This window comes from Abramis brama (genome assembly GCF_963993115.1).
Source record: "Abramis brama genome assembly, contig: SCAFFOLD_62, whole genome shotgun sequence".
Lineage (NCBI taxonomy): Eukaryota > Metazoa > Chordata > Actinopteri > Cypriniformes > Leuciscidae > Abramis > Abramis brama.
The window spans coordinates 258,109-281,662 of NW_028155987.1; the positions used below are offsets into that span (position 1 = coordinate 258,109).

The window sequence follows — 23,554 nt, forward strand, 5'->3', positions numbered from 1 at the left end:
ATGCATTAAATCCAGGTGGGATATAAGATTACATAATCTGATACAGAATATAATGTATATTGTAGGCCTATATGCAGGGGCGGACTGGGACAAAAATTCAGCCCTGGCACTGTAGCCACACAAACACAGTATACTGCCAAAAATGATTGTATACTGCCAGAAAGCATTTCAAGGTCAAAGGGGCAATGACCACTGGGCCACCTCCCCTCCAACCTTTCTCAACATTTCTGAGAACACTTTTTTCTGACAACACACTTTTTCATGAGACATTTCCTCAGTAGCAGAACTTAACTAGAACTACAGCCTCAGACTTCTTACCATATCAGGAACAAAGACTCCAGGTAAGATGTGATTTTAAAACAATATCAACAGGCAGTGTCAGTGTGTTTTGGAGTAAAAGTTAAGAGAAGGTTAATACAATGCTCAGCAAATCAATCTACATGTTCACTGAAAGAAAAAGTTAAAGCAAGTTTTCAGAGGATAGACATTAGTAATTGTGAAAATATTGTTATATCTCTGTAAAGCTGCTTTGAAACAATCTACATTGTTACAAGCGCTATATAAATGAAGATGACTTGACTTGACTTGAAACCATGAAGTTGAAACTCGAAATACTAAAAAGTTCAAAGTTGTATTTAACTATTATATTATCTTTTACCTTTTATATTACTGATATATGTGTGTGTGTGTGTGTGTGTCCTGTGCTAGCAGAATGAGTCAGAATGTTAATTCCTCTTAATATCATTAATTCATCTTTCTCACTTGGATACGTACTAAAAAACTTTAAGCTGGCTATGATTAAACCCCTTGTTAAAAAAACGCAACTTGATCGTACAGAATTAGTCAATTACAGGCTGATCTCAAATCTACCTTTTCTGTCAAAGATACTAGAAAAGGCGGTATCCTCACAACTATGTTCCTTTTTAGAAAGAAATGATATCTGCGAGGATTTTCAGTCAGGATTTAGACATAATAAATGGTAAAAAAAAATTTTTTTAAATAAACCATTATAAATGATTTGCTCTTATCATCCAATCGTGGTTGTATCTCTCTATTAGTGTTACTCGATCTTAGTGCTGCATTTGACACTATTGATCACAACATTCTTTTAAATAGACTCAAAAATTATGTTGGCATTAGTGGAATTGCATTAGCATGATTTAAAACGTATCTGACCATTATCAGCAGGGGTTAAATTGTGATTTATTATGTGGGGGGGATCGCCCTAGGGGGGTCCGGGGGTATGCCCCCCTCTGGAACTTTATTTGAAATATAAACCATTAAATGACACTTTCTGGAGAGTTTTGTGCAAAGAAATAGAGAAATTGAGTCTTACTTGATTTTGAAATTGAGTCAAAACTGCAAGGTTAAGAGCATATGCTTTGCATTGTTGTAGTATCAACAGGTATTAGGACATTTAGCATTTACATTACTGTTAATCAGTCATCACTTGATTACACATTGTATTACCTTGTTATGATATAGTGACCCATACAATGTGCCAAACATAATGTGCCACATGAAGAGACAGTGCAGCATATGACAGTAGCAACAGCTGAGAAGATTTGGGTCTGTGGTGACCAGGTCCACCTCACACAAACTTCCTTCTCCCATTCTCTCTATTTACTAAAAGAGAAACCCACTCTAAATCCAGCATATCTGGAAAATTACAGTATTACAGACCACATTGCTAGAACTGCGTGGGACAGTGATGACGATCCATAACAATAGAGCCTAAACTAATGAGAACGTGGGACAGTTATGACAATCCATAACAACAGGGCATAAACCAATGAGAACGCGAGACAGTGATGGTTACATAACAACAGAGCATAAACCAATGAGAACGCGGGACAGTTATGACAATCCATAACAACAGGGGGTAAACCAATGAGAATGCAGGACAGTGATGACGATACATAACAACACAGCCTAAACCAATGAGAACGCGGGACAGTTTTGACGACCCATAACAACAGAGCCTAAACCAATGAGAACGAAGGACAGTGATGACGATTCATAACAACACAGCCTAAACCAATGAGAACGCGGGACAGTGATGACGATACATAACACAGCCTAAACCAATGAGAACACTGGACAGTGATGACGATTCATAACAACAGAGCCTAAACCAATGAAAACGAAGGACAGTGATGACGATTCATAACAACACAGCCTAAACCAATGAGAACACTGGACAGTGATGGCGATACATAACAACAGAGCTTAAACCAATTAGAATGCAGGACAGTTTTGACGAAACATAACAACAGAGCCTGAACCAATGAGAATGCAGGACAGTGATGGCGATCCATAACAACAGAGCCTAAACCAATGAGAACGAAGGACAGTGATGACGATTCATAACAACAGAGCCTAAACCAATGAAAACGAAGGACAGTGATGACGATTCATAACAACACAGCCTAAACCAATGAGAACACTGGACAGTGATGGCGATACATAACAACAGAGCTTAAACCAATTAGAATGCATGACAGTTTTGACGAAACATAACAACAGAGCCTGAACCAATGAGAATGCAGGACAGTGATGGCGATCCATAACAACAGAGCCTAAACCAATGAGAACGAAGGTTAGTGATGACGATTCATAACAACAGAGCCTAAACCAATGAGAACGCAGGACAGTGATGACGATACATAACAACAGAGCCTAAACCAATGAGAACGCAGGACAGTGATGACAATCCATAACAACAGAGCGTAAACCAATGAGAATGCAGGACAGTGATGGCGATCCATAACAACAGAGCGTAAACCAAAGAGAACGCAGGACAGTGATGACGATTCATAACAACACAGCCTAAACCAATGAGAACGAAGGACAGTGATGACGATTCATAACAACACAGCCTAAACGAATGAGAACGCAGGACAGTGATGGCGATACATAACAACACAGCCTAAACCAATGAGAACGCAGGACAGTGATGACGATACATAACACAGCCTAAACCAATGAGAACGCTGGACAGTGATGACGATACATAACACAGCCTAAACCAATGAGAACGCAGGACAGTGATGACGATACATAACACAGCCTAAACCAATGAGAACGCTGGACAGTGATGACGATACATAACAACACAGCCTAAACCAATGAGAACGCAGGACAGTGATGACGATACATAACACAGCCTAAACCAATGAGAACGCTGGACAGTGATGATGATTCATAACAACAGAGCCTAAACCAATGAGAACGCAGGACAGTGATGGCGATCCATAACAACAGAGCTTAAACCAATGAGAACGCAGGACAGTGATGACAATCCATAACAACAGAGCGTAAAACAAACCCCGGCGAACAAATGGCTTTGGGGGATGTAACACCGCCAGTCTGCGACTTTCTAAATTCCCCATGGATTTCAGGACTCGGCGGTGGCGTCGCTACTGTTTTTGAAAACTCTTTTAAATGCAGAATGCTATCTATGGACATGTATTCCAGTTTTGAGGCCAAGTTGTAAAAAATTGACATCTTGGATCCTGTTTTCTGTGTACTCGTCTACAGACCTCCCAAATTTAACAAGGATTTTATTCAACAATTTTCGGACTTCCTCTCTGGACTGGTGACTCGTGGTGACAGACTCCTCACTCTTGGGAATTTTATTATCCATGTATGCTGTTCATCAAAGCTGCTGGTAAATGAATTTAGCTCACTCACTGAGTCACTAACCCTTGTACAGCACATCACTGATCCTACTCACAACAAGGGTCATACATTAGATCTGGTATTATTGTATGGTCTTTCTGTGTTCAATTTAGAAATTTTATTTACTGGCATTTCTGACCATTATTCAATCATATTTGAGTCTGTGTCAACCTGCCCTCGCCCTACATACACTCAGCCTTTATGTAAAGCCCGGTCTATTCACTCGTCTACTGCCAATCTTTCTTCATAATTATATTTAATGCATTTTTCAGATGGGTTAGGGTGAGGGTTAGGGTTAGGTGTCTCGTGTGCTCGGCCCGTTATGCCTCTTTATGGAGTTTCTTGTGTCGACTTCATGATCGTGTTTCATAAGCCCGTTCCCGGAGTGGAATGCACGTCTGTTAGATTCAGTTTATATCTTTATTTAGAGCTGGTGGTAATTGGTGATGGGTTTTTCACATGTTATTTAGTTTAGGATTAGTTAGAGTAGCAGCCAGAGGACCCGGAAGACTCACGGAGAACATTGTCTTTTGTTTTCGAATGGGAGGTAGGCAAGTGTTATTTCTCCGGTAGATATGTGGGTGCAGGGTAATCTTTTTGTTTGTTTTGTTACTTTCTTTTACCACCATGCTCTGCTTATGACAAATTATTCATTATTTAAATAATTTATAAATAAATAATTTATGCACCGTCACTGAATCTCTGTGGTCTTTATGTGTTATGATGTTCCATTTTAATTCATTTGATGGGCTCGTAACAGTCACCAATGAAAATTAAAAACAGCTTTATTTCAAAAACAGCTTGTGTAACATGAACGTTGTTTAACAAATTAATAAAAGAGACAGGGTGTAGCTACATCACAGGTGGCTTGAAAGACGTGGGTAATATGGTTTATCCATTTTGCAACACAAACTGGAGGTAAGCAACAGTAATTTGTGGCTAGTTTTATATATACAGAACTTGAAGATCTTCCTCTTTTCGTTTTCTTTCTTGCTACATTAAAGATGAAATGGTGACACTTCTGTTTTCGCACAGGCGCAGTGAGGGAAAACACACTGAGTTTAGGGCAATCGGTTCGTAGCTCTGCTTCAGCTGTGCGATTTAGTCACGAGGAGCAACCAAAATGTCTGACATGCCAGAAATTCATCCGACCATCCGATTGCCGGTCAGGAGAGGTTTATCGCCTCGCGTATCCCCCCATACACTGCACAAACACTGCATGATAAACTACGCATGACAAAGCTGAAAATCGGCCCGACCCGAAAAAGAGTCGCACGAGTCAGATTTCGGCTCAAAATCGGTAGAAAATTGCACAGTGTATGCAGTGACCGTGCCTTTTTGGTGAAGGGTCTGCAATTATGGAATAGTCTTCCTTTCCATGTGAGGTCATCTTCATCGCTAGCCATTTTTAAGTCTTCTTTAAAAACATATCTGTTTTCTTTGGCTTTGAATAGATCATGAAATGGGTTTTTGAAGCTGATATAATGTATGATGTTGTATTTAAAAAGAAAAAAGTTTATTCTTGCTTGATCTGTAAAGTACTTTGGGTCAACTTCGGTTGTATGCTATAAAAAATAAAGGTTGACTTGACTTGATCAGAGAAGGTTAGGAGAGGTTAGAAGGAGTCAGCAGGACTCATCAGTGGCATCTGGTCCCTGTGAAAAAAACAACAACAACTGTGAACCTGCTGAAATCAGGAGCAAATGCACAGTTTAGGGGGGAAATCTGGTTAAATTCTGGTTAAAATTGCGATTTAACATTCACATCGTGCCTACTTGTAGGGTTGCACTATTTCATTATTATAAAATTACAGTATTTAAAAATAAATATAATATAGTAATTAAAATAATAATAATAATTTTACCTTTATTTTATAAGAGAAATGCAGGCAGCCTATAACTATAAATAATTAGAAAGGAACACTTAAGAAACAACAAACAAAGAATGAGAACAAAGTGTGACAGGGGAAACTAAGCAGAATATGACCATGAAACTAAACAAGACAAGGTCGTGACAGGCATCTCCTTCACATTGACATTCAAACAGGTCTCCTTGTTGACGATTCCAAGATGGCGGCACGTTTGACGTACATGAAGCAGCCGAGCTGCATCTATTGTACACATCTATGGTTGGCGACCCTAGCTGCGGTGAATGCACAGGTAAGTGTGCAAGTGTAACCAGATGTATTTCATGAGATTAAGGATAAAAACCTTTGTGGAAGTTTTTTTTTTTTAACTTTTTTTTTTTTTAACTATTCCTTCAAAAATAGGAAGTGTTATAACCCAAACCTGATGAACTTCAGATTTTAAATAAAGACACCAGAGGACTTCATTTCTTAGCAGACGAAGGAAACAAAAAACATCCAGGTAAGATTGAAATGTTGTTACAAAATGTGAATGTGCTATCAAAAATATCACTGGACAGATTCAATATCATTTGAAGGAAAAATGTCTCAGGTTACGTATATAACCTGGTTCCCTAAGAGGGGTTGGTAATGACATTTCCATAGTGTCAACACCATGACAGCATCTAGTTCCCCTTTCAGGGAACCAAGTTACATGCATAACCGGAAACGTTCCCTTTCGGAACTCAACTCTGTCATGGCATTGACACTATGGGAATGTCATTACCAACGCTGCCACACTGAGGAAGATTGTCTGCTCAACAAGGCTGTGTAATACTGGCACAGACAACTGTTGAATGCAAACATGCCTTGGTAAACCCTGAAGGACCTGTGACCCTGGGGTTGAGCCCATGTCCAGACTGTAAATCCTGAGTAATGTGTGCGGAAAGGGCCAGCCGGCTGCAGCACAAACCTTATGTCAGGGCCCACCCCTAGATAGAGCTATAGAAGATGCTACACTCCTTGTGGATTTCCAGAGGCAAAGCCATTACGAAAGCCTCATAGGACAGAGCGATAGCATCTATAATCCAATGGGAAAGGCACTGCTTGGTGACTGTGTTACTAAAGCAGACCAGACAACAAGACAGGGGTAGCTGCAGGTCAGAGCAATGGGTGTGCAGAAAGGAGGTGTGTTTTGGAGGTGTGAATTGCTACAACAGAAACTAACCCTGCCGCACACCTTGGTCGACAGCTTTCGTGACCAATAATAAAGACCCTTCTACGCACACCTACTATTCGGCATTCCCCAACCTTTCATCATGCTCATTACTTGCAAAACACTTGCAAAAAACTGGGAGAATGTACGCCACTGGCCCGACATAAATCCTAAGAGCCTGGATGGGTTATAGTAGATTCAGCCTCTATATTGCTATGGTGATTCATGTGGCGACCAGGTGGCTGGTTACAGGAGCTGTGCAAAATAGCTCTGATCATACCAGGGGAAAGTCTACTGACAGGGCCTGCAGATCTCCTACTCTTTTGAGCAATGTCAATGCAAATAGTAGAGCCACCCTAAAAGTGAGAAGCCTCTCTGAGGCTGACTCTAAGGGCTCAAATGGAGCCTCTGATAAAAAATAAAAACTTTTCCAGGACCACAGAAAGATCCTACAAAGGAACTCTGCAATTTTAGGTCATACAATTTTCTTGTGGTGGGAGCTCTGGAAGTCAAAAGTGTCTCAACATCCTCAGTTGAGAGATCAGAATCTATGAGCTGTTACCTTTCAGGAACAAGTCCCAAAGTTTCCAAATCTTCAGCCAGAAAGTAAATTGCCCTCTGGGAGAGCAGTTTGGTTTCTGCCAAAAACAGGAACTGCTGTGCTTGCCTGAATAGGAGGTGCAAGCACAGCTCGCTCTGGTGACTGATGTAAGACACTCTATTGTAAGTTGCTTTGGATAAAAGCGTCTTTTAAATGTGTACATGCAAATAAAGCATTTTATATGATATAATTATAGTTAAAGTTTAAAGTTTAAATCTGTATTTCCAAAGACCATTTTCTTTGCCATGCCATGTGCTTGCTATGGCTTCAGTGCTTGCTTGACCCCATATTGCTGCTTGCATCTTTATTTTAAAATGGATTTCTTCAGCATTAACTCTTTCCCCACCATTGATGGAAATTTCCGGCATTTCTTGTTTTCACTGTTTTACGGTAGGGGGCACTATTATGCATCTTCTAAAAGAATACCGAATCTCCTGATCAAAACACAGGTGAAAAAAGAAGCAGAAACATTCATTAATCAACATTAAATAGCACATTAATCAAACTGCCTAATGTTACTGAATGAAAAGTCGACCCAGGACAAGCTATAGGACTGTGCTTTGAGGGTGTTTACTCAATCTACTCTATCCATCTATGTTTTGATCATCGTTCTGAATTAGATCTAGATGTAGTCTTTGACAAAAACTTTTTTTTTGCTTTTTCAGCTTTTTGCTCAAATTATTGCTTTTTTAACTTAACCCTCTGTAACCGCACTGGCATTAGTACATTAATATTAATATTAGCTCAAATGATCTATAGGGAATTTTAATAATTAATCATGAATATGATTAATATTTTGCATTTTACAGTTACATTAATTTATTCGAAGTTGAAAATAGATCGATTTGTATATATGAATAATCAATCACAACGAATTATAATTCATCATTCATATATCAAAAATCCTATTTCAGATCGATTATGAGATAACCCTTAATGGAAATGAATAATCATCAAACGGGAAAACTTTGTCCAGCAAAACGGCCGTAAGATTAACTTAACAATTTCCCAACAAAAATTATCTCTTTCTTATAATTTGAAGAAAGCTATTTTCTGGCCATAAAAACAACTCTCCTGTTTTATAAGATTAGGTTACTTAAAGTAACAAATCAGCTTTGTAGCTTAAGATCGAAAACATCTCATTGACTTTAGTTATGAGCAGGCAGACAGAATCAATCAAGTATATATGGAATTTAATAATTGGACTAATACATCGAACTAAGGAATATATCAAACTACACAATACACACGGATTATATGTCTATGTACATACAATACAGTTAAACAATACAAGATAACGAATAACAGATGAGAGAGGGAGAGGATGAAAGGGAGAAAGTGAAACTAAAGTTCAGGATGAGAGAGATCACCGAAATGATCTCAGCATGGCAAAAATCACAGACAGTAACCTTGAGGGACAGCAAGGAATCAAATCACATTAAAAGTTCAATAAACTTATCTTGCAAAATGGTTCTCTTTGTTGCTGAAGAACGCAGAGTCGTGCGTGTGTCTCTTTAAGAAAGCAGGGCTTGCTTCGGTGAGCGCGTGCTGTGTCTTCCATGCGAGCGTGAGCGCGGGAGGTTCAAAGAGTCTCTTTCTTTGAGGTGAAGTTGCCGGGAATGATTCAGGCTAAGTTCATTCAGCCCGTGAATGAACAGAGGCGAATAGGAAAACGAAACTGGACTATAGAAAAACATAAAAAGAAATAAAAGAGAAGAAAAGAGAGGCAGGCCGAAGCCGGTCCGGACTTGGGTTTCCAAAGTTTTTTTGAGGAGGGAGAAGAGAGAGAGGAAACTGAAGGTTTAGGCTTTTATCAGTGTCCCGTGTACCGTCCCCTTTTTCGTGGTCGACGAATCCTCTTAGAGCATTCCGAGCAGAAGATTTTCTTGTGTGTTAATGTAGCCCGACCCTCGTGTGGAATCACGAGGGGGCAAAGTATGATATTATGCTCAGGGAATTAAAAACGCATGGAACCATAACGTTTATCACAGTCTCTTATCAAAAATCTTCTTCGTCATGCAGAGGAGATCAAAACAATACTAAGGACGTATATTGACAAAGATAGCAACATAGAGATACATTCTTTTGTTGAACCAAGGCACTTAAAGATTACATCACTGTAATTCAAAAACACAACTATTCTAATATCACACTGGTGAACATGCAAATCACCTGGAACACTCTTTGTACATTTTTAATAGTTAGTAAAATGAAATTTTACTAGTGGAAGTCCATATATGTCAATGTGTGTGTGTATCTGTGAGGTCGGCATCTGTTGCATCTCGTGGTGCATACCACGTGAGGGGTTGGGGGCTATTTGAGAATGTGTTACTCGGCAAAAACAAAGGTAGTTCTGTGGGCAGACTAACTTGACAGCCTGAGGCGTCATATAATTTTGCTGAGAGAAGCAAGATAGTCCTAGTTGTCCCAAAACAACTGAATGGGGTAAGTCTTGCAATTTTCCTTCAGTACACAAAGAACAAACGTTAGACACAGTAAGGGAATTGTGGTCGCAGCACGTGATAGTATGAGAAACAAACAGGGGCCTGTTCGTTGATTTCATTAGGTCGGGTAAAACATTAACCAGGGCCTGCTTGTAGAGACTTGTGTCAGAAAGCTAGTCAATTAGGGCTTTCTGAATATGAACGTGTAGTGTTCATATTTAGTCAGCATGAGAAGAACAATCATGATTCGCTACTTCAGAACATCTGACCGGACAGACGGTCAGTGTCGTTACATCTCCCCCTTTTCGTCGGATGAAGTCCCTGTGTGGACTTCATCGGACGACAATCATCACGATGGGCTGATGGCACGTGAATCATGATGGTAGGATTGCAGGTGGATCATGATGGGGGAAGGCAGGTGGTTCTTGGAGCTGAGGCTTCAGCTCGATGAGGTTTGGCGTGGTCTCTGACTTGACACCCCCTTTCCGGGGATTCCATCTGAGACCTTCGGACACAGCTTTCGTGAGCTCGGCTGTATCGCATCTCGCTGAGTCTTCTGTACAGGATGGAGGCCAACCTAGTGTTAGGTGTGGCTGATTACCTGCAGAGACGCACAGCTCAATGTCGGCAGCATTCCAGCCTCGGACCGCAGATGAAGTGTTCAGAACGGGCCGTCGAGCCGGTGCTCGGAGGGCTGTGTTGACAGGAGCAGGGTCAGTGAGTTGGGACCCCCTTTTCTCAATCCAGAGTTTCAGTCCTGGATTCAAGGTGAAGTTGAAGTTCTTGGAGGATGGTAGTTTCAGTGCTGTCTGGTATTCTTTGCTCGGAAGAATGTACAATGCTAGGTCATCAAGGTGTAGGGTGACACTTTTCGGTACTTGAAGTCCCGTATTCTGGTTAAGCATGTTGACACGGCTGGTTATGTCATGCTGGTCGTGAGTGAGAGTGGCTGTGCGCACGGAAGTGTTGACGAGCCCTCTGTCACCTGCAATCTCTGCTTGCGTCTCGGTGACTTGTGTAAGAGGCTTAGCGTCGGCAGGGCAGAGATGATGAATGTCTTTAGTCAAAGTACACATGTGTGGGTTTGAACCCGAGTACCGTTGTGTATTGCTGTCGTGGTAGGCCCCCACGTCTGGAGGGCGTACCTTGATGTGGGTGTCGCGTTCCCAAAACCTGACTTTGACAATGTCTGTAAGTCTGTAGACTTGGCTTGACTCGATGATAGGCAGATTTGGGAGAAAACCCACTTCTCTCTGCTCGGGATAGATGTAGAGTGGGATGGCGCTACCCAGAGAGTAGGCCAGGTGTTTTTGTAGAAGGTCAGCTGGCATGTCGATGGCGGAAGCCAGCACAGTTAGCACGAGGCTTGAGGGTATCAGGTGCGGTAGGATTACGCCTGTGGCTAGGCTGTCACTGGAAGAGTTAACCTCCCACAGCATGTCTGTCGTTAGCGCTGTAACCAGCTGAGTCTGGACAAAGTCACTCTGTAAGACAGTAAACAGCGGCTTCATGGAGTTTGCGGTCTGGTTCGCTGCATTTACACTGGACATACCAATGTTAAACAGAGTTCTGGCGGCAGTTACGACTCGGAGCAACACTCCCAGGAGCCATCTGGAGTGGTGGTTGGTGCTTAGGAGTCCCGATTGTGCGACAGTCACTTTCTTCAGTTGGTTGAGCATGTGTTCGACCTTGGCCTCAGCATGAGAGAGGGTGTCCTCGGTCCATTGGGCACTTGCCCAGATGTATTGGGCTGCGGAGCTGGGGTAGTGTGCTCTGTAGCCCGGGCAGGGCTGGATGAGTCGAACATACACTTGCTGGGTGTAGGTCCTGCCGTCGGTGATCTGGAGTCTCGGTTGTTCTCTCGGTGGCAGCTGTCCTCTGGTTGGCTGACAGTACAGCATGGCGCACCACAGCAACAACCTGGTACAGACAACAGGGAGAGAGAGAGAGAAAGGGGAGGTAGAAGCCAGCAAGGGTTGTCTTTGATTGGACGGGGCAGTCTTTTTACTTCGTGGGCGGCGACTGGGTTTAGTTCGCCTTGGCCCATGTTTTGCCACATCTTGCTGCCGGCTTGTCGCTTGCTTCAGTGTCTCGTCAGTGTCTCTGGTGCTGCTGTGTGTAGCACATGATGCGTTATAGACGAACATTAGCAGTTTACCCCCCTTTGTGCGCCGTGGCATTACAAGCCTTGGCATTGTGATGTCAATCGGTGCACAACGCAGAATGTTTTTCTGTTCACGCAGCATGTGCGTTGTGTCATGCAGTGGTCTGAGGCACTGGTTGTCAGTGAGGTCAGATGGAATGCAAGGGTGGTTGGAGGGGTTTGAGAGGTGGGCATTTAAAGTCTTTATGTAGATGTCAGAAGCCCGCATGTCTGTTATGGTTGTTTTTGCAAACAGCGGAGCCAGCGTAAGCGGCTCTGAGGTAGGCAGTTGAGCTTGTAAAGTTCTTATGCTGTGTTTAATCTTCACTTTCTTTAGGGTGGGTGGGTGGGTTGAAAGTGACCACAGCTTGTTGTTTAGTGCGCCAGGCATGGCGATGGCTTGAGTGAGGTCATGTCGCTGCAGGTCAGTCATGACATTGAGGCAGCAAGTGTCAAAGTCTTTGGTGGGCTGTAAGGTGCAGGGTAGCGGATTCGAACCTTCAGTTGGTGCTGAGTCTGTGTCTTCCTGGCTGGCTGTGGGAGTTCCCATGAACTCTGTGACCTTTGTGACCTGACCGTCTGGCTGTGACTGGAGGGGGCAAAGTTCTCGTACTTGAGCCCAGACTTTGAGCTGTTTCAAGTCCAGTAACGGTTCAAAACGATCTAGAAGGTCTCTGTCGATGAGGAACGGAAAAGTGTCCATTTTTGAGATGAACACTGGATGGAGTAGACTCAGAGGACCAATTGTCAGGTGAATGTGAGCTACCTGTTCGAGCCGGATGTCATGTTGACTGTATGACTGTACGTTCAGTTCACAAGTTTGAGGTGTAAGAGTTTGATCTTGTCTCTTAGCTTCAAATTGGAGTCTTTTGAAAAGTTGATTTGAGATCACCGTAATGTCTGATCCTGTGTCTATCAGGGCTTCCATGCTCACTTCCTTTTCCAACGTGATGTTCAGGTAGAGTTTTTGGGCCACCCCCTTTTTGATCAGGTTGCCCAAAAACATTGGCATCGGGACAGGTGTAACGGTCGTTTGGTGGTTAGGACCGGTCTCGTGTAGCTTGCTGTGGAGGCAGTTAGACAGAACAGCGTTTCCTGGTACCTTTGTATTTTGGTACCTGGTGTGAGGAAGTGTGTCGTCTCGTTCAGGGTGTGCAGCTGTCAGTTGTGGAGCTTTGGTGATGCTGTCACCTTGTGATGTGACAGTTAGCTCTGTGGTCTGTGGATGATGAGCAGTGTTCGAGGTGCTTGGCTCAGTCAGATGGCGGTCAGACGGTTTGGTTTCAGTTCTTATGCTTAGGCATAAGATGTCTGGCTCGTCCTTCTTGTCTTTCTTGCGACGTGTCTGGTGAAGAAGCTCTTTCAGCACCCTTAGGATCTCTGCTGTCTCAGACGTGGCTGCACTGTGATTATCTGATGTGAGCTCAGGCTTGAGCTTACCAGTGTCGTGTCGAGAGTGGTTCCACTCTCTGTCGGGGCTTGTTGTCCTGGACGGTGGAGATCGGTTCTTCTTGGGTCGCCGGCCGGCTTCCCAGAATCTTTCAGAGCGCTCGCTCTGGTGCTTTGGACGAGCACCACCGCGATTGTGTTGCCCTCTGCTGGTTTGGAACGGTCGTGACTCTCTGTAAAAATTTCTGTGACTGTGGTGTTGTGGGGCACCCTCTAAAGTCAGTTCTGAACAGTGCTCAGAGACAGAATAGATTGTGGGGTTTTTCACAGTCTTTTCAGAAATAGTCTTTTGCTTGGTGTAAGCTTTATGGGCTAAGTCACGCAGCTGTTGGGTAGACATGGTCCGTGCATCGGCCAAAACCCCAATATGATGGGATAAGGTTGGATGGAGATTCCGCAGGAAAAGAGTTTTAAAGGTAACATCCTGTTCCATCCCGGGCTCATTCCGTGCTCCGAAGAAGGCTTGTCGGAGTCGGTTGTAGTAGATCTGGGGGTGTTCACGCCGACCTTGCTTGAGGTCTACAGCAACGATGAAACCTTGATCGGAGTCTGGATCAGAGAATTCACGGATCAAAGCTTGCCGTAATTGTTGGAAGTCCGTTTTGACAGCCTCAGTTTGACGGTCTAGGAAGCTACGAACATCACTGCTAGCCGTTATTCTTAACAGATACAAATTGTCCCAAGCTGTCACGTTGGCGACAGTTTGCAAGTGAAAGTCAATGTCTTTTAAATAAGCATGAATGTCACAACCTTCTGCAGAATCTGGATTGAACATAGGAATGTTTCGAGCTAGCTTGTCAAGTTCTCGGGGGGTCGTGCCGTGGTTAGTGGCATGGGTTGTCTGAAGGGGTCCTCCCCCTTTTGCTGCTGACAGGTGTTCTTGAAAGCTGGCTGGTGATGTCTTGAGCCGTGGGCTTACATCTCCCTTTTCAGTTTTGGGTTCTTGGCTGAAAGGGTTGGGGTGGCTGGCCGGGAGAAACTCTGTGATGTGTGTTTCTCCGTTCCAGCCACTCTGCAGTCTGTAAGATTGTCTCAGTTCTGCATGAACAGTGTCAAGTTCATCTTGGAGCTCGTCTCTCTGCAGAGTAAGCTCGCCGATTTTAGCTCGGGCCGTTTGCAAATGTTTTTCGCAGGCCCTGGCTTTTGCTTCTGCTTCTTTTAATTCAGTCTCGGCTCTCTCTAGGAGAGCGTCACTTTGTTGGAGTTTTTCGTCGAGTTCTTTTCTGGTTTCTCTCTCCAACTGTTCTCTTTGGTCTGTGTCGAGGCGCAGATCTTGCAGGGCATTTCGAAGTCTTTCTACTTCTTTCTGTAGTTCTGGATCTGTGGCGTCCTCTTTCTCGCGTCGGTACTGGGTCTCGAGGAGGAGCTGATCTAGACGACTCTGGGTTCGGGCCTGGTCCCTCCGGGCCTCCTCCGCTTGAAGCTTAAGCGTTGCGGCTTGCTGCTCCAGGTCGATGTTGCTCCGTTCGCTGTGCCTCGCCTGGATGGCGACGCTGCTGACGATCCTGGCCCCGTCTTTGTAGTTGTAGCTTTGGGTAGGATCGTGTGTTATCAGTTCATCTAGCTCGGTGTCCAGTTGCGTTTGGCTCAGATGCTGCAGGTCACTGGCGTCCTTGGCTAAGTGCTCCCGACGGACCGCGGGACTGGATGCACGGGACATATTGGCTTCACTGTAGGCGAGAGAAGCACAGCACACACACAAAGAGACCAATGCAAGTTCGTTCTAAGGTTAATGAGCTATAATCATACGGGCTATGCCGTTTATGAGAATTTTGGGCTAACTGATGCACAGTTAGACAGTTAGCGGAGCCAATTGACTTGGGTCTAAGGACCCGAACTAGAGATTTGACAGGCAGTAGCCTCGCGGGTCACGTGATGACACCGGCTGCTTGGTTTGTCACTCTACTATTTAGCTTCCTTGGTGGCTCTCAAAGGTCACTTGTCTCTAGGTGAAATGAAAGAACCAAATCACAACAGAACAAAGGATAGAAAAGATCAAAGTGAAACAAAACACTTGAAATGAGATAAAACAATAGTAACACGGTATGTGTTAGGGAGAATAAGGAGGCCTAAGCCTGCTGCTAGGGTTTAAGATAGGGCCAACAGGTGAGTGGGGCTATCGGGGTAGAAAACCTAGGAAGATGGTGTGGCTTAGAGAAGAGATGGGCCAAACACTTAAAGTATCCGGGAGATATCTAGTGTTCTGTGGCTTATAGTAAGTGGAATGGGTTTTACCAAATTTAGTTTACCTGCGGTGAATTGAGGCCACTCAGGTGGAAACCAGTGGCTCGGTCAACCTCTCCGACGGTTCTCCAACACTTGACCGCAGTGCTCTCGGGCAACCTCGTCTCTCGGTACCACGGTGTGCCCACTCAAACCACTTGCGACTTTAAACACAAAGTGGCAGCGCCAAGGTGTCAATCATCAGACGGCACGGAAAGATTGAGTTTTCCTCGGAACTCTCCTTTCGGAGTGGTCCTTTCAGCAGACCCCAGTTCGAGTGATTGTCTCAAAATTGCCTTGTGTGTCGCTGACGTTGACTTAACCTTTTGGCGGGCCAAATTGCTGATGTCGGGGTGGCGTGCCACAACCGGAGGTACGAGATTCGGAAGAGTCCGAGACACACGGCCAGTGCCAGGTAGCGTCGGACAGATGACCTCGCTCGCGGAAACCAACCCGAGATGACTGCAACTCACCACAGTGCTCTAGTGAATGCCACCTATAAATACACAAAGGATAAACAAGTGAAACTTAAAGTGAATTAAGGCTAGTTTGTTTAAACCAAATGGATTAATTATTTGTGTAGCAATCAGAGTCACAGGGTTTACTAAATAATAATAAAATGAAAAGGAAATTATGATAATGATGGTAATTATCGAAATAACCTAACCCAAAAGAGAGATAGAAAAGTAGAAATAAAATAATAGAATAAAAACAAAAATTGAAAATCAAAATCAAAATGAAATGACAGGAGGTACCCAGGAGAAGAGGGAGGCCGCAGTAGTGGGTTTTCACCACAAGGGGGCGTGCTCCCTCTCTGTGCTCAACCTGGCAAACCGAAAACTTAATTCAAATTAGAAATTCAAAATTTGTTTAAATTAAAATTTGAAATAAGCATGCAAGGAAATGTAAAAATCAGAATGATATCTTATAATAATCCAGATACACTAAAGTATCAGTCCTATTTATAAAAATAATCAGGAGAGAAAGACGATATAATAGAGTGAAAGGAGGAAAATAGTGATGCCGACTTAGTATCCACAAGGCCACACGATGGTGCTGTTTCCTCCAAGTGGATACCAGGGGCTGAATAGACAACTCAATTTAAATTTAAAATTCAAACTAGTTTAAATCAAATTTAAATGAGCATGTAAAGAAAATGTAAAAGGAGGACTCAGAATAATATCCCATAATAATTAATGGTGACAATGAAGTCTCATCAATAATTATAAAGATAATCAAAAGAGAAAAGTGGAAATAAACAATTCCCGACAGGATTTGAAGAGAGAGAAAAGAGAGCTGAGTGAACCGACCTAGCGGGAGGCGGCCACTAGGTGCCGTTGTTTCCTCTACGTGAATGGCTGGGATTTAATCTAAGTTTTAATTCAAATCTGGTTTGAACCAAACTCAGAGTAAATGTATCAGTCAAAAGCAGGAAAATTTGTCAAACATGAAATAACATTTGCACAAGCCAAGCTGTAAATGCGAATAGTTATTTAGAGTTTAGACATTTAATTCAATAATAACAGGGAACTAGACGTTCGCAATAAACGAGCATTATCTGATAACGGCCACTAGATGGCGATGTTGCGCTCATGCAGGCGGAAATCAGAGGGGCAAGGGGTAATTTGAGGCTGCTAACACTTAAAGAACGCCCTCTGGCGTTTAGTCAATGGAATTACACCACTTCAATGTGATTCAACGCTAAGAGCTTTCAGCTCGCGTCACGCGCTGATTTTCTGCAACAAATCACAAATTAGACAGAGGTCTCGGCGGACCTTTGGGTGCTATTAATACTGCACAGGAGAGTATGGCGGGGTTTCTTCGCCGCAAATACTCAAATGTGGACAACAGGAATTTTCCGTCTGTTGCTAGACTCCCATATTACACACTTATCAAAATAGCACTTATGATTTGTGTATTTAGGTTTTCGATTGATTAGCTAGGTCAATGTTAACCAGGAGTTTACCGTTTTGTTGAATATCACTGGACTAACCACGAATTCAATAACGATAGCATGCATGCAAGGGCTAAATGTTTAAAAAGGAATCTCGCTTCAAAAACATATTTATTAATACCGGTAGTACGCACGTGAGAATTCTTCGTTCACAGCGATTTAAAACAAATATTAGAAATGTATCAACTGCAGAGATATTTCTTCATCTCTCAACAGGACATTTGTAATATTAAATAGGCTACTGCAGTGTAGCATTTAACAGTGCTAAAATCGTCTAGGCATATTTTAGCAACTTGTTAAAATGTACGTTAGGCTACTGACTTCGGCTTTTTGCCTTGGTCAGTTAGAAGTGAGTTCGCGTTTGCGACTTATCTCACAATTTCATAATTTCATAAAATGTGTGCACAAAAATTATTAATATTCATATAAACAGATTGAAACTGAATTGCTCATAAAACAAAGTTTGAAATGCCCGCATTCTCCACCAGAAACTGTAACCGCACTGGCATTAGTACATTAATATTAATATTAGCTCAAATGATCTATAGGGAATTTTAATAATTAATCATGAATATGATTAATATTTTGCATTTTACAGTTACATTAATTTATTCGAAGTTGAAAATAGATCGATTTGTATATATGAATAATCAATCACAACGAATTATAATTCATCATTCATATATCAAAAATCCTATTTCAGATCGATTATGAGATAACCCTTAATGGAAATGAATAATCATCAAACGGGAAAACTTTGTCCAGCAAAACGGCCGTAAGATTAACTTAACAATTTCCCAACAAAAATTATCTCTTTCTTATAATTTGAAGAAAGCTATTTTCTGGCCATAAAAACAACTCTCCTGTTTTATAAGATTAGGTTACTTAAAGTAACAAATCAGCTTTGTAGCTTAAGATCGAAAACATCTCATTGACTTTAGTTATGAGCAGGCAGACAGAATCAATCAAGTATATATGGAATTTAATAATTGGACTAATACATCGAACTAAGGAATATATCAAACTACACAATACACACGGATTATATGTCTATGTACATACAATACAGTTAAACAATACAAGATAACGAATAACAGATGAGAGAGGGAGAGGATGAAAGGGAGAAAGTGAAACTAAAGTTCAGGATGAGAGAGATCACCGAAATAATCTCAGCATGGCAAAAATCACAGACAGTAACCTTGAGGGACAGCAAGGAATCAAATCACATTAAAAGTTCAATAAACTTATCTTGCAAAATGGTTCTCTTTGTTGCTGAAGAACGCAGAGTCGTGCGTGTGTCTCTTTAAGAAAGCAGGGCTTGCTTCGGTGAGCGCGTGCTGTGTCTTCCATGCGAGCGCGAGCGCGGGAGGTTCAAAGAGTCTCTTTCTTTGAGGTGAAGTTGCCGGGAATGATTCAGGCTAAGTTCATTCAGCCCGTGAATGAACAGAGGCGAATAGGAAAACGAAACTGGACTATAGAAAAACATAAAAAGAAATAAAAGAGAAGAAAAGAGAGGCAGGCCGAAGCCGGTCCGGACTTGGGTTTCCAAAGTTTTTTTGAGGAGGGAGAAGAGAGAGAGGAAACTGAAGGTTTAGGCTTTTATCAGTGTCCCGTGTACCGTCCCCTTTTTCGTGGTCGACGAATCCTCTTAGAGCATTCCGAGCAGAAGATTTTCTTGTGTGTTAATGTAGCCCGACCCTCGTGTGGAATCACGAGGGGGCAAAGTATGATATTATGCTCAGGGAATTAAAAACGCATGGAACCATAACGTTTATCACAGTCTCTTATCAAAAATCTTCTTCGTCATGCAGAGGAGATCAAAACAATACTAAGGACGTATATTGACAAAGATAGCAACATAGAGATACATTCTTTTGTTGAACCAAGGCACTTAAAGATTACATCACTGTAATTCAAAAACACAACTATTCTAATATCACACTGGTGAACATGCAAATCACCTGGAACACTCTTTGTACATTTTTAATAGTTAGTAAAATGAAATTTTACTAGTGGAAGTCCATATATGTCAATGTGTGTGTGTATCTGTGAGGTCGGCATCTGTTGCATCTCGTGGTGCATACCACGTGAGGGGTTGGGGGCTATTTGAGAATGTGTTACTCGGCAAAAACAAAGGTAGTTCTGTGGGCAGACTAACTTGACAGCCTGAGGCGTCATATAATTTTGCTGAGAGAAGCAAGATAGTCCTAGTTGTCCCAAAACAACTGAATGGGGTAAGTCTTGCAATTTTCCTTCAGTACACAAAGAACAAACGTTAGACACAGTAAGGGAATTGTGGTCGCAGCACGTGATAGTATGAGAAACAAACAGGGGCCTGTTCGTTGATTTCATTAGGTCGGGTAAAACATTAACCAGGGCCTGCTTGTAGAGACTTGTGTCAGAAAGCTAGTCAATTAGGGCTTTCTGAATATGAACGTGTAGTGTTCATATTTAGTCAGCATGAGAAGAACAATCATGATTCGCTACTTCAGAACATCTGACCGGACAGACGGTCAGTGTCGTTACACCTCTGAGGTCGGCAAACGCACCGGCGCGTTTTGCTGGATTTTCTTCACATTGTAGCACTATAAATTTAAATTGCTCCGTCATTTATGGTCATACAGAAAAACGAAATATAAAAAAAGAATCTGTGATATTTCTACTTTTGTATGTGTCCACTTACAATCAAATCAAAACATCGTGCTTTTGTAAAATAAAGAAAATAAACAGGGTGTGCGTTCTGCCTCTCCGTCGCAGTGAACTTTTTTTTCTTGAGCACGTCTATAAACTGAAACCAAACTCAGCGAATACTTGTCACACATTTATGGGCCATATACCTTTATAATCATTTAAGTGTGTACTTTTAAATGATCGGATTCAAACTGAAAACAAATATTCTCTGTTTAAGTAATTTGTATAAAACCAACAAGATGTCCAGCTTCTCAAACGCTTCCTAATTATTTTTAATTCGACCACGCCCACTCGCGCAAAAGAGATTGACATGCAAATCTCCACACGGAACGCGATCGCGCTCATTACCTCAAAAACAAAACACCAAAACACTTCACAAGTCTCTGCTTTTCGTCGAGTTTGAAAGACGCACCGTGAGCTTACATTGGATTTAGGCTACCTCAGAAGAAGAAGAACGCGATTTGAAGACAAGAAAGATGTAAGGTAAGAAATTCTTACATATTAGTTTGTTATTGTTGCATAAATTTCACATTGCAGTTGAACTGTTGCTAGATATATGGTGAATATTATAATATTTAGACTCGTGTTTACTGTTACTGTGTTTGTGGATATCTGCTCAAACGTAGATATGTATATGGTAACCATAATGTTTTATATTTGAGCGCGATCGCGTTTGAATGTATCATATTTTGGATCGCGATCGCGTGATAATCAATATATTTTTCTCTAGCTTAGTTGTTACTGAAATCTTTTGGAAGATTTATAGGCTATTATTATTATTTTATGCAGCACTGCGCATAGCCTATGCCTACAAGGCACAACAAACCTGGTGTTCATTATATTATATATTGTTGGAAACATTTGTGTGTGTGTGTGTGTGTGTGTGTATTCTGTGAATTTTAAAAAGCAATTTTAACCAGAAAAATCTAAAATTTATTCCCAAAATCGTGCAGGCCTTTCTCTTGATATCAGTATGTTCACTTTTTTTTTCTTTCAGGGCCCAGATGACACTGAGTCCTGCTGACTTCAACATTCACATGAGTCTCTGTACATGAACATGGTAAAGTGAAAATCAAACACCTTGGAAATGAAAGGTATGTACAATGTTTTTAGGAATGGCACAAAGGTCTCTGTCTTTGGATCATTGTTTTCAATGAGTGTTTTTTTGTCATTTGCTGTGTATCTTTGGATTATGTTGTGTTGTAAATAAATCCAAACAATCTAAAAGCCATTCTTTTTTAAATCTCCTCATTCTTTGTGTAAGGTTGCTCAGAATGACTGGGCCTGATAGCTCCTAATAGGGCCGTTAGGGGAGGGTCTTTGTCTTTCTCAGGTGAGAAAAGCTTACATATTAATGAGCTCCCGCATAGAGCTTTCTCACACAAAACACGTCGTAAAATTTTTAAATCAATATATTGCCTTATCTGAATGAGCAGTCAGGGTGATTTTCACATAGTTTTAGAGCAAATATTCTAGGCTACGTCATACAATATTCAAAAGTCTTGTGAAGAAATAATCAGTATGGGTTTCATGACCTTATTTCAGTGAGAATTTTTTTTTGTATTTTCACAAACCACGCATAAATGTCATTATCTCAAAACTACAAACTTTTACACACATGGTGCTGATATATTATTGTAGCAGAGTTTGTGCTGAATACAGTGTAATCAGACTTTAGCCATGAAAATGTCACAAGTAACAGAAATAACCAGAAATGTCAGAGCATGTCAGAACACCTCCAGGGCCCAGAAAACAGCTCAGACCCCAGAGGGTTAAAAAGGAAATGCATAGAGCTAGAATAAAACCTTTTCGTTTTTTAAAGCAGAGGATGTGCTCTTTATTTTGAAATGTTGCATGTTTGAGATATTCACTCAACAAAATATTCTGGGATCATGAAAATTTTGTGAAAATGATCAAAAATGCTGGCAGTGGCTAGCAACTTTTTTCAAAAATCTTGGCGGGTAAAGAGTTAAACAGTATTCATTACCATCAGATATAATTTTGTTAATATATGATAAATATTCTAAGTATAAATAATACCTTTTATTTGTTATTTACTGCAGCCCTGGCATCACAGACCATTGAAGTGGCAGCTCTAGGAAGACCTCTGTTTCCTGGTATGCTGTATGACTGCCGCAAGGATACCTTCATTCCAGGTGCTTTACAAACCTAAAATATATAAATAAATAAAAGTTTATTTTCCCCTCTTCATCAAATATTGCATCACTAATTACCAGTCCTTGTTTAACAACACTATAAAACCTGCATGTTTCTTCAACAGTAAATCACTTCCTCATACATCTATCTATAAATTACAGCAACGTCTGTCGGTCTGTCTGTCTGTCTGTGTGTGTGTGTGTGTGTGTGTGACCCTGTGTGTGTGTGTGTGTTATTCGCATATCTCTCGAACCGTTAGTCCGATGGATTTCAAACTTGACAGGTGTCTTGCTACAGGCACGAGTAAGTGCAGTGCCAAGTTTGACGTTGTTTGAATTAGAAATGCAAAAGATATTGTTAATATATATCGGTAAAAGAAGCACACACTTCACACTGAGTGAGCACAGCTGGCCCCTCCCCCTCTCACACTGACACTGAGTGAGCACAACTGGCCACTCCCCAGGACCAGAGAAAGAGAGGGTCGTAGAAAGCAGTGCAACTTAAGTAGTGTTTTCTATGAGTTCACTGTGTAGCCTGCTCTCTGAATCGTGTAGTTAAACTTTCCACATTTATTGTATGTCATTATGTCAGTATCAGTATTTGCTTTCTACCATGCACAAATAAAAATGTCACTGAACCTTTGCTGTGTAATTGTAACAATGAGCACTCAAACACACCAAACCAACAATTACTAAAAACACACAAAAACTGATTTTGCACGGGCACTTTGCACTGCTCCCTGAATCGACGCGTTTATTCATTTGTGGATGTTAACTGAATCTGTAAGTCAGCTATGCTGTTTACTTCTGAATATTATATTTCATTCTGGTGTGCTTAACGTTATCGCTACTGTGTAATAGTAGCCTATGCTATTCACCAGCTAAACATATCCTATTCAATGCGTTCACACAGTCTCTTTCACAGGCATCATTTGTAGTTGCCTATGCACAAACTGTTTGCTCAAGCATAGCGTTTTCTCGGAGTTCACTGTGTGCTTTCTACCATGCACAAATAAAAATGTCACTGAACTTTTGCTGTGTAATTGTAACAATGAGCACTCAAACACACCAAACCAACAATTACTAAAAACACACAAAAACTGATTTTGCACGGGCATTTTGCACTAGTAAGTAATTTCTCTTTTCAGGTGTC

The 23,554-nt window shown here is 41.7% G+C and overlaps 1 long non-coding RNA gene across 1 annotated transcript; it reads left to right on the forward strand.

Annotated features, from left to right (window-relative positions):
* Positions 1-201: 201 nt before the first annotated feature.
* On the forward strand, positions 202-23,486 carry LOC311077194. The gene is made up of 4 exons (XR_014604796.1): positions 202-341; positions 5,728-5,840; positions 5,951-6,047; positions 22,309-23,486. It is a non-coding gene; the product is annotated as an uncharacterized lncRNA (long non-coding RNA).
* The last annotated feature ends 68 nt before the right edge of the window (positions 23,487-23,554 follow it).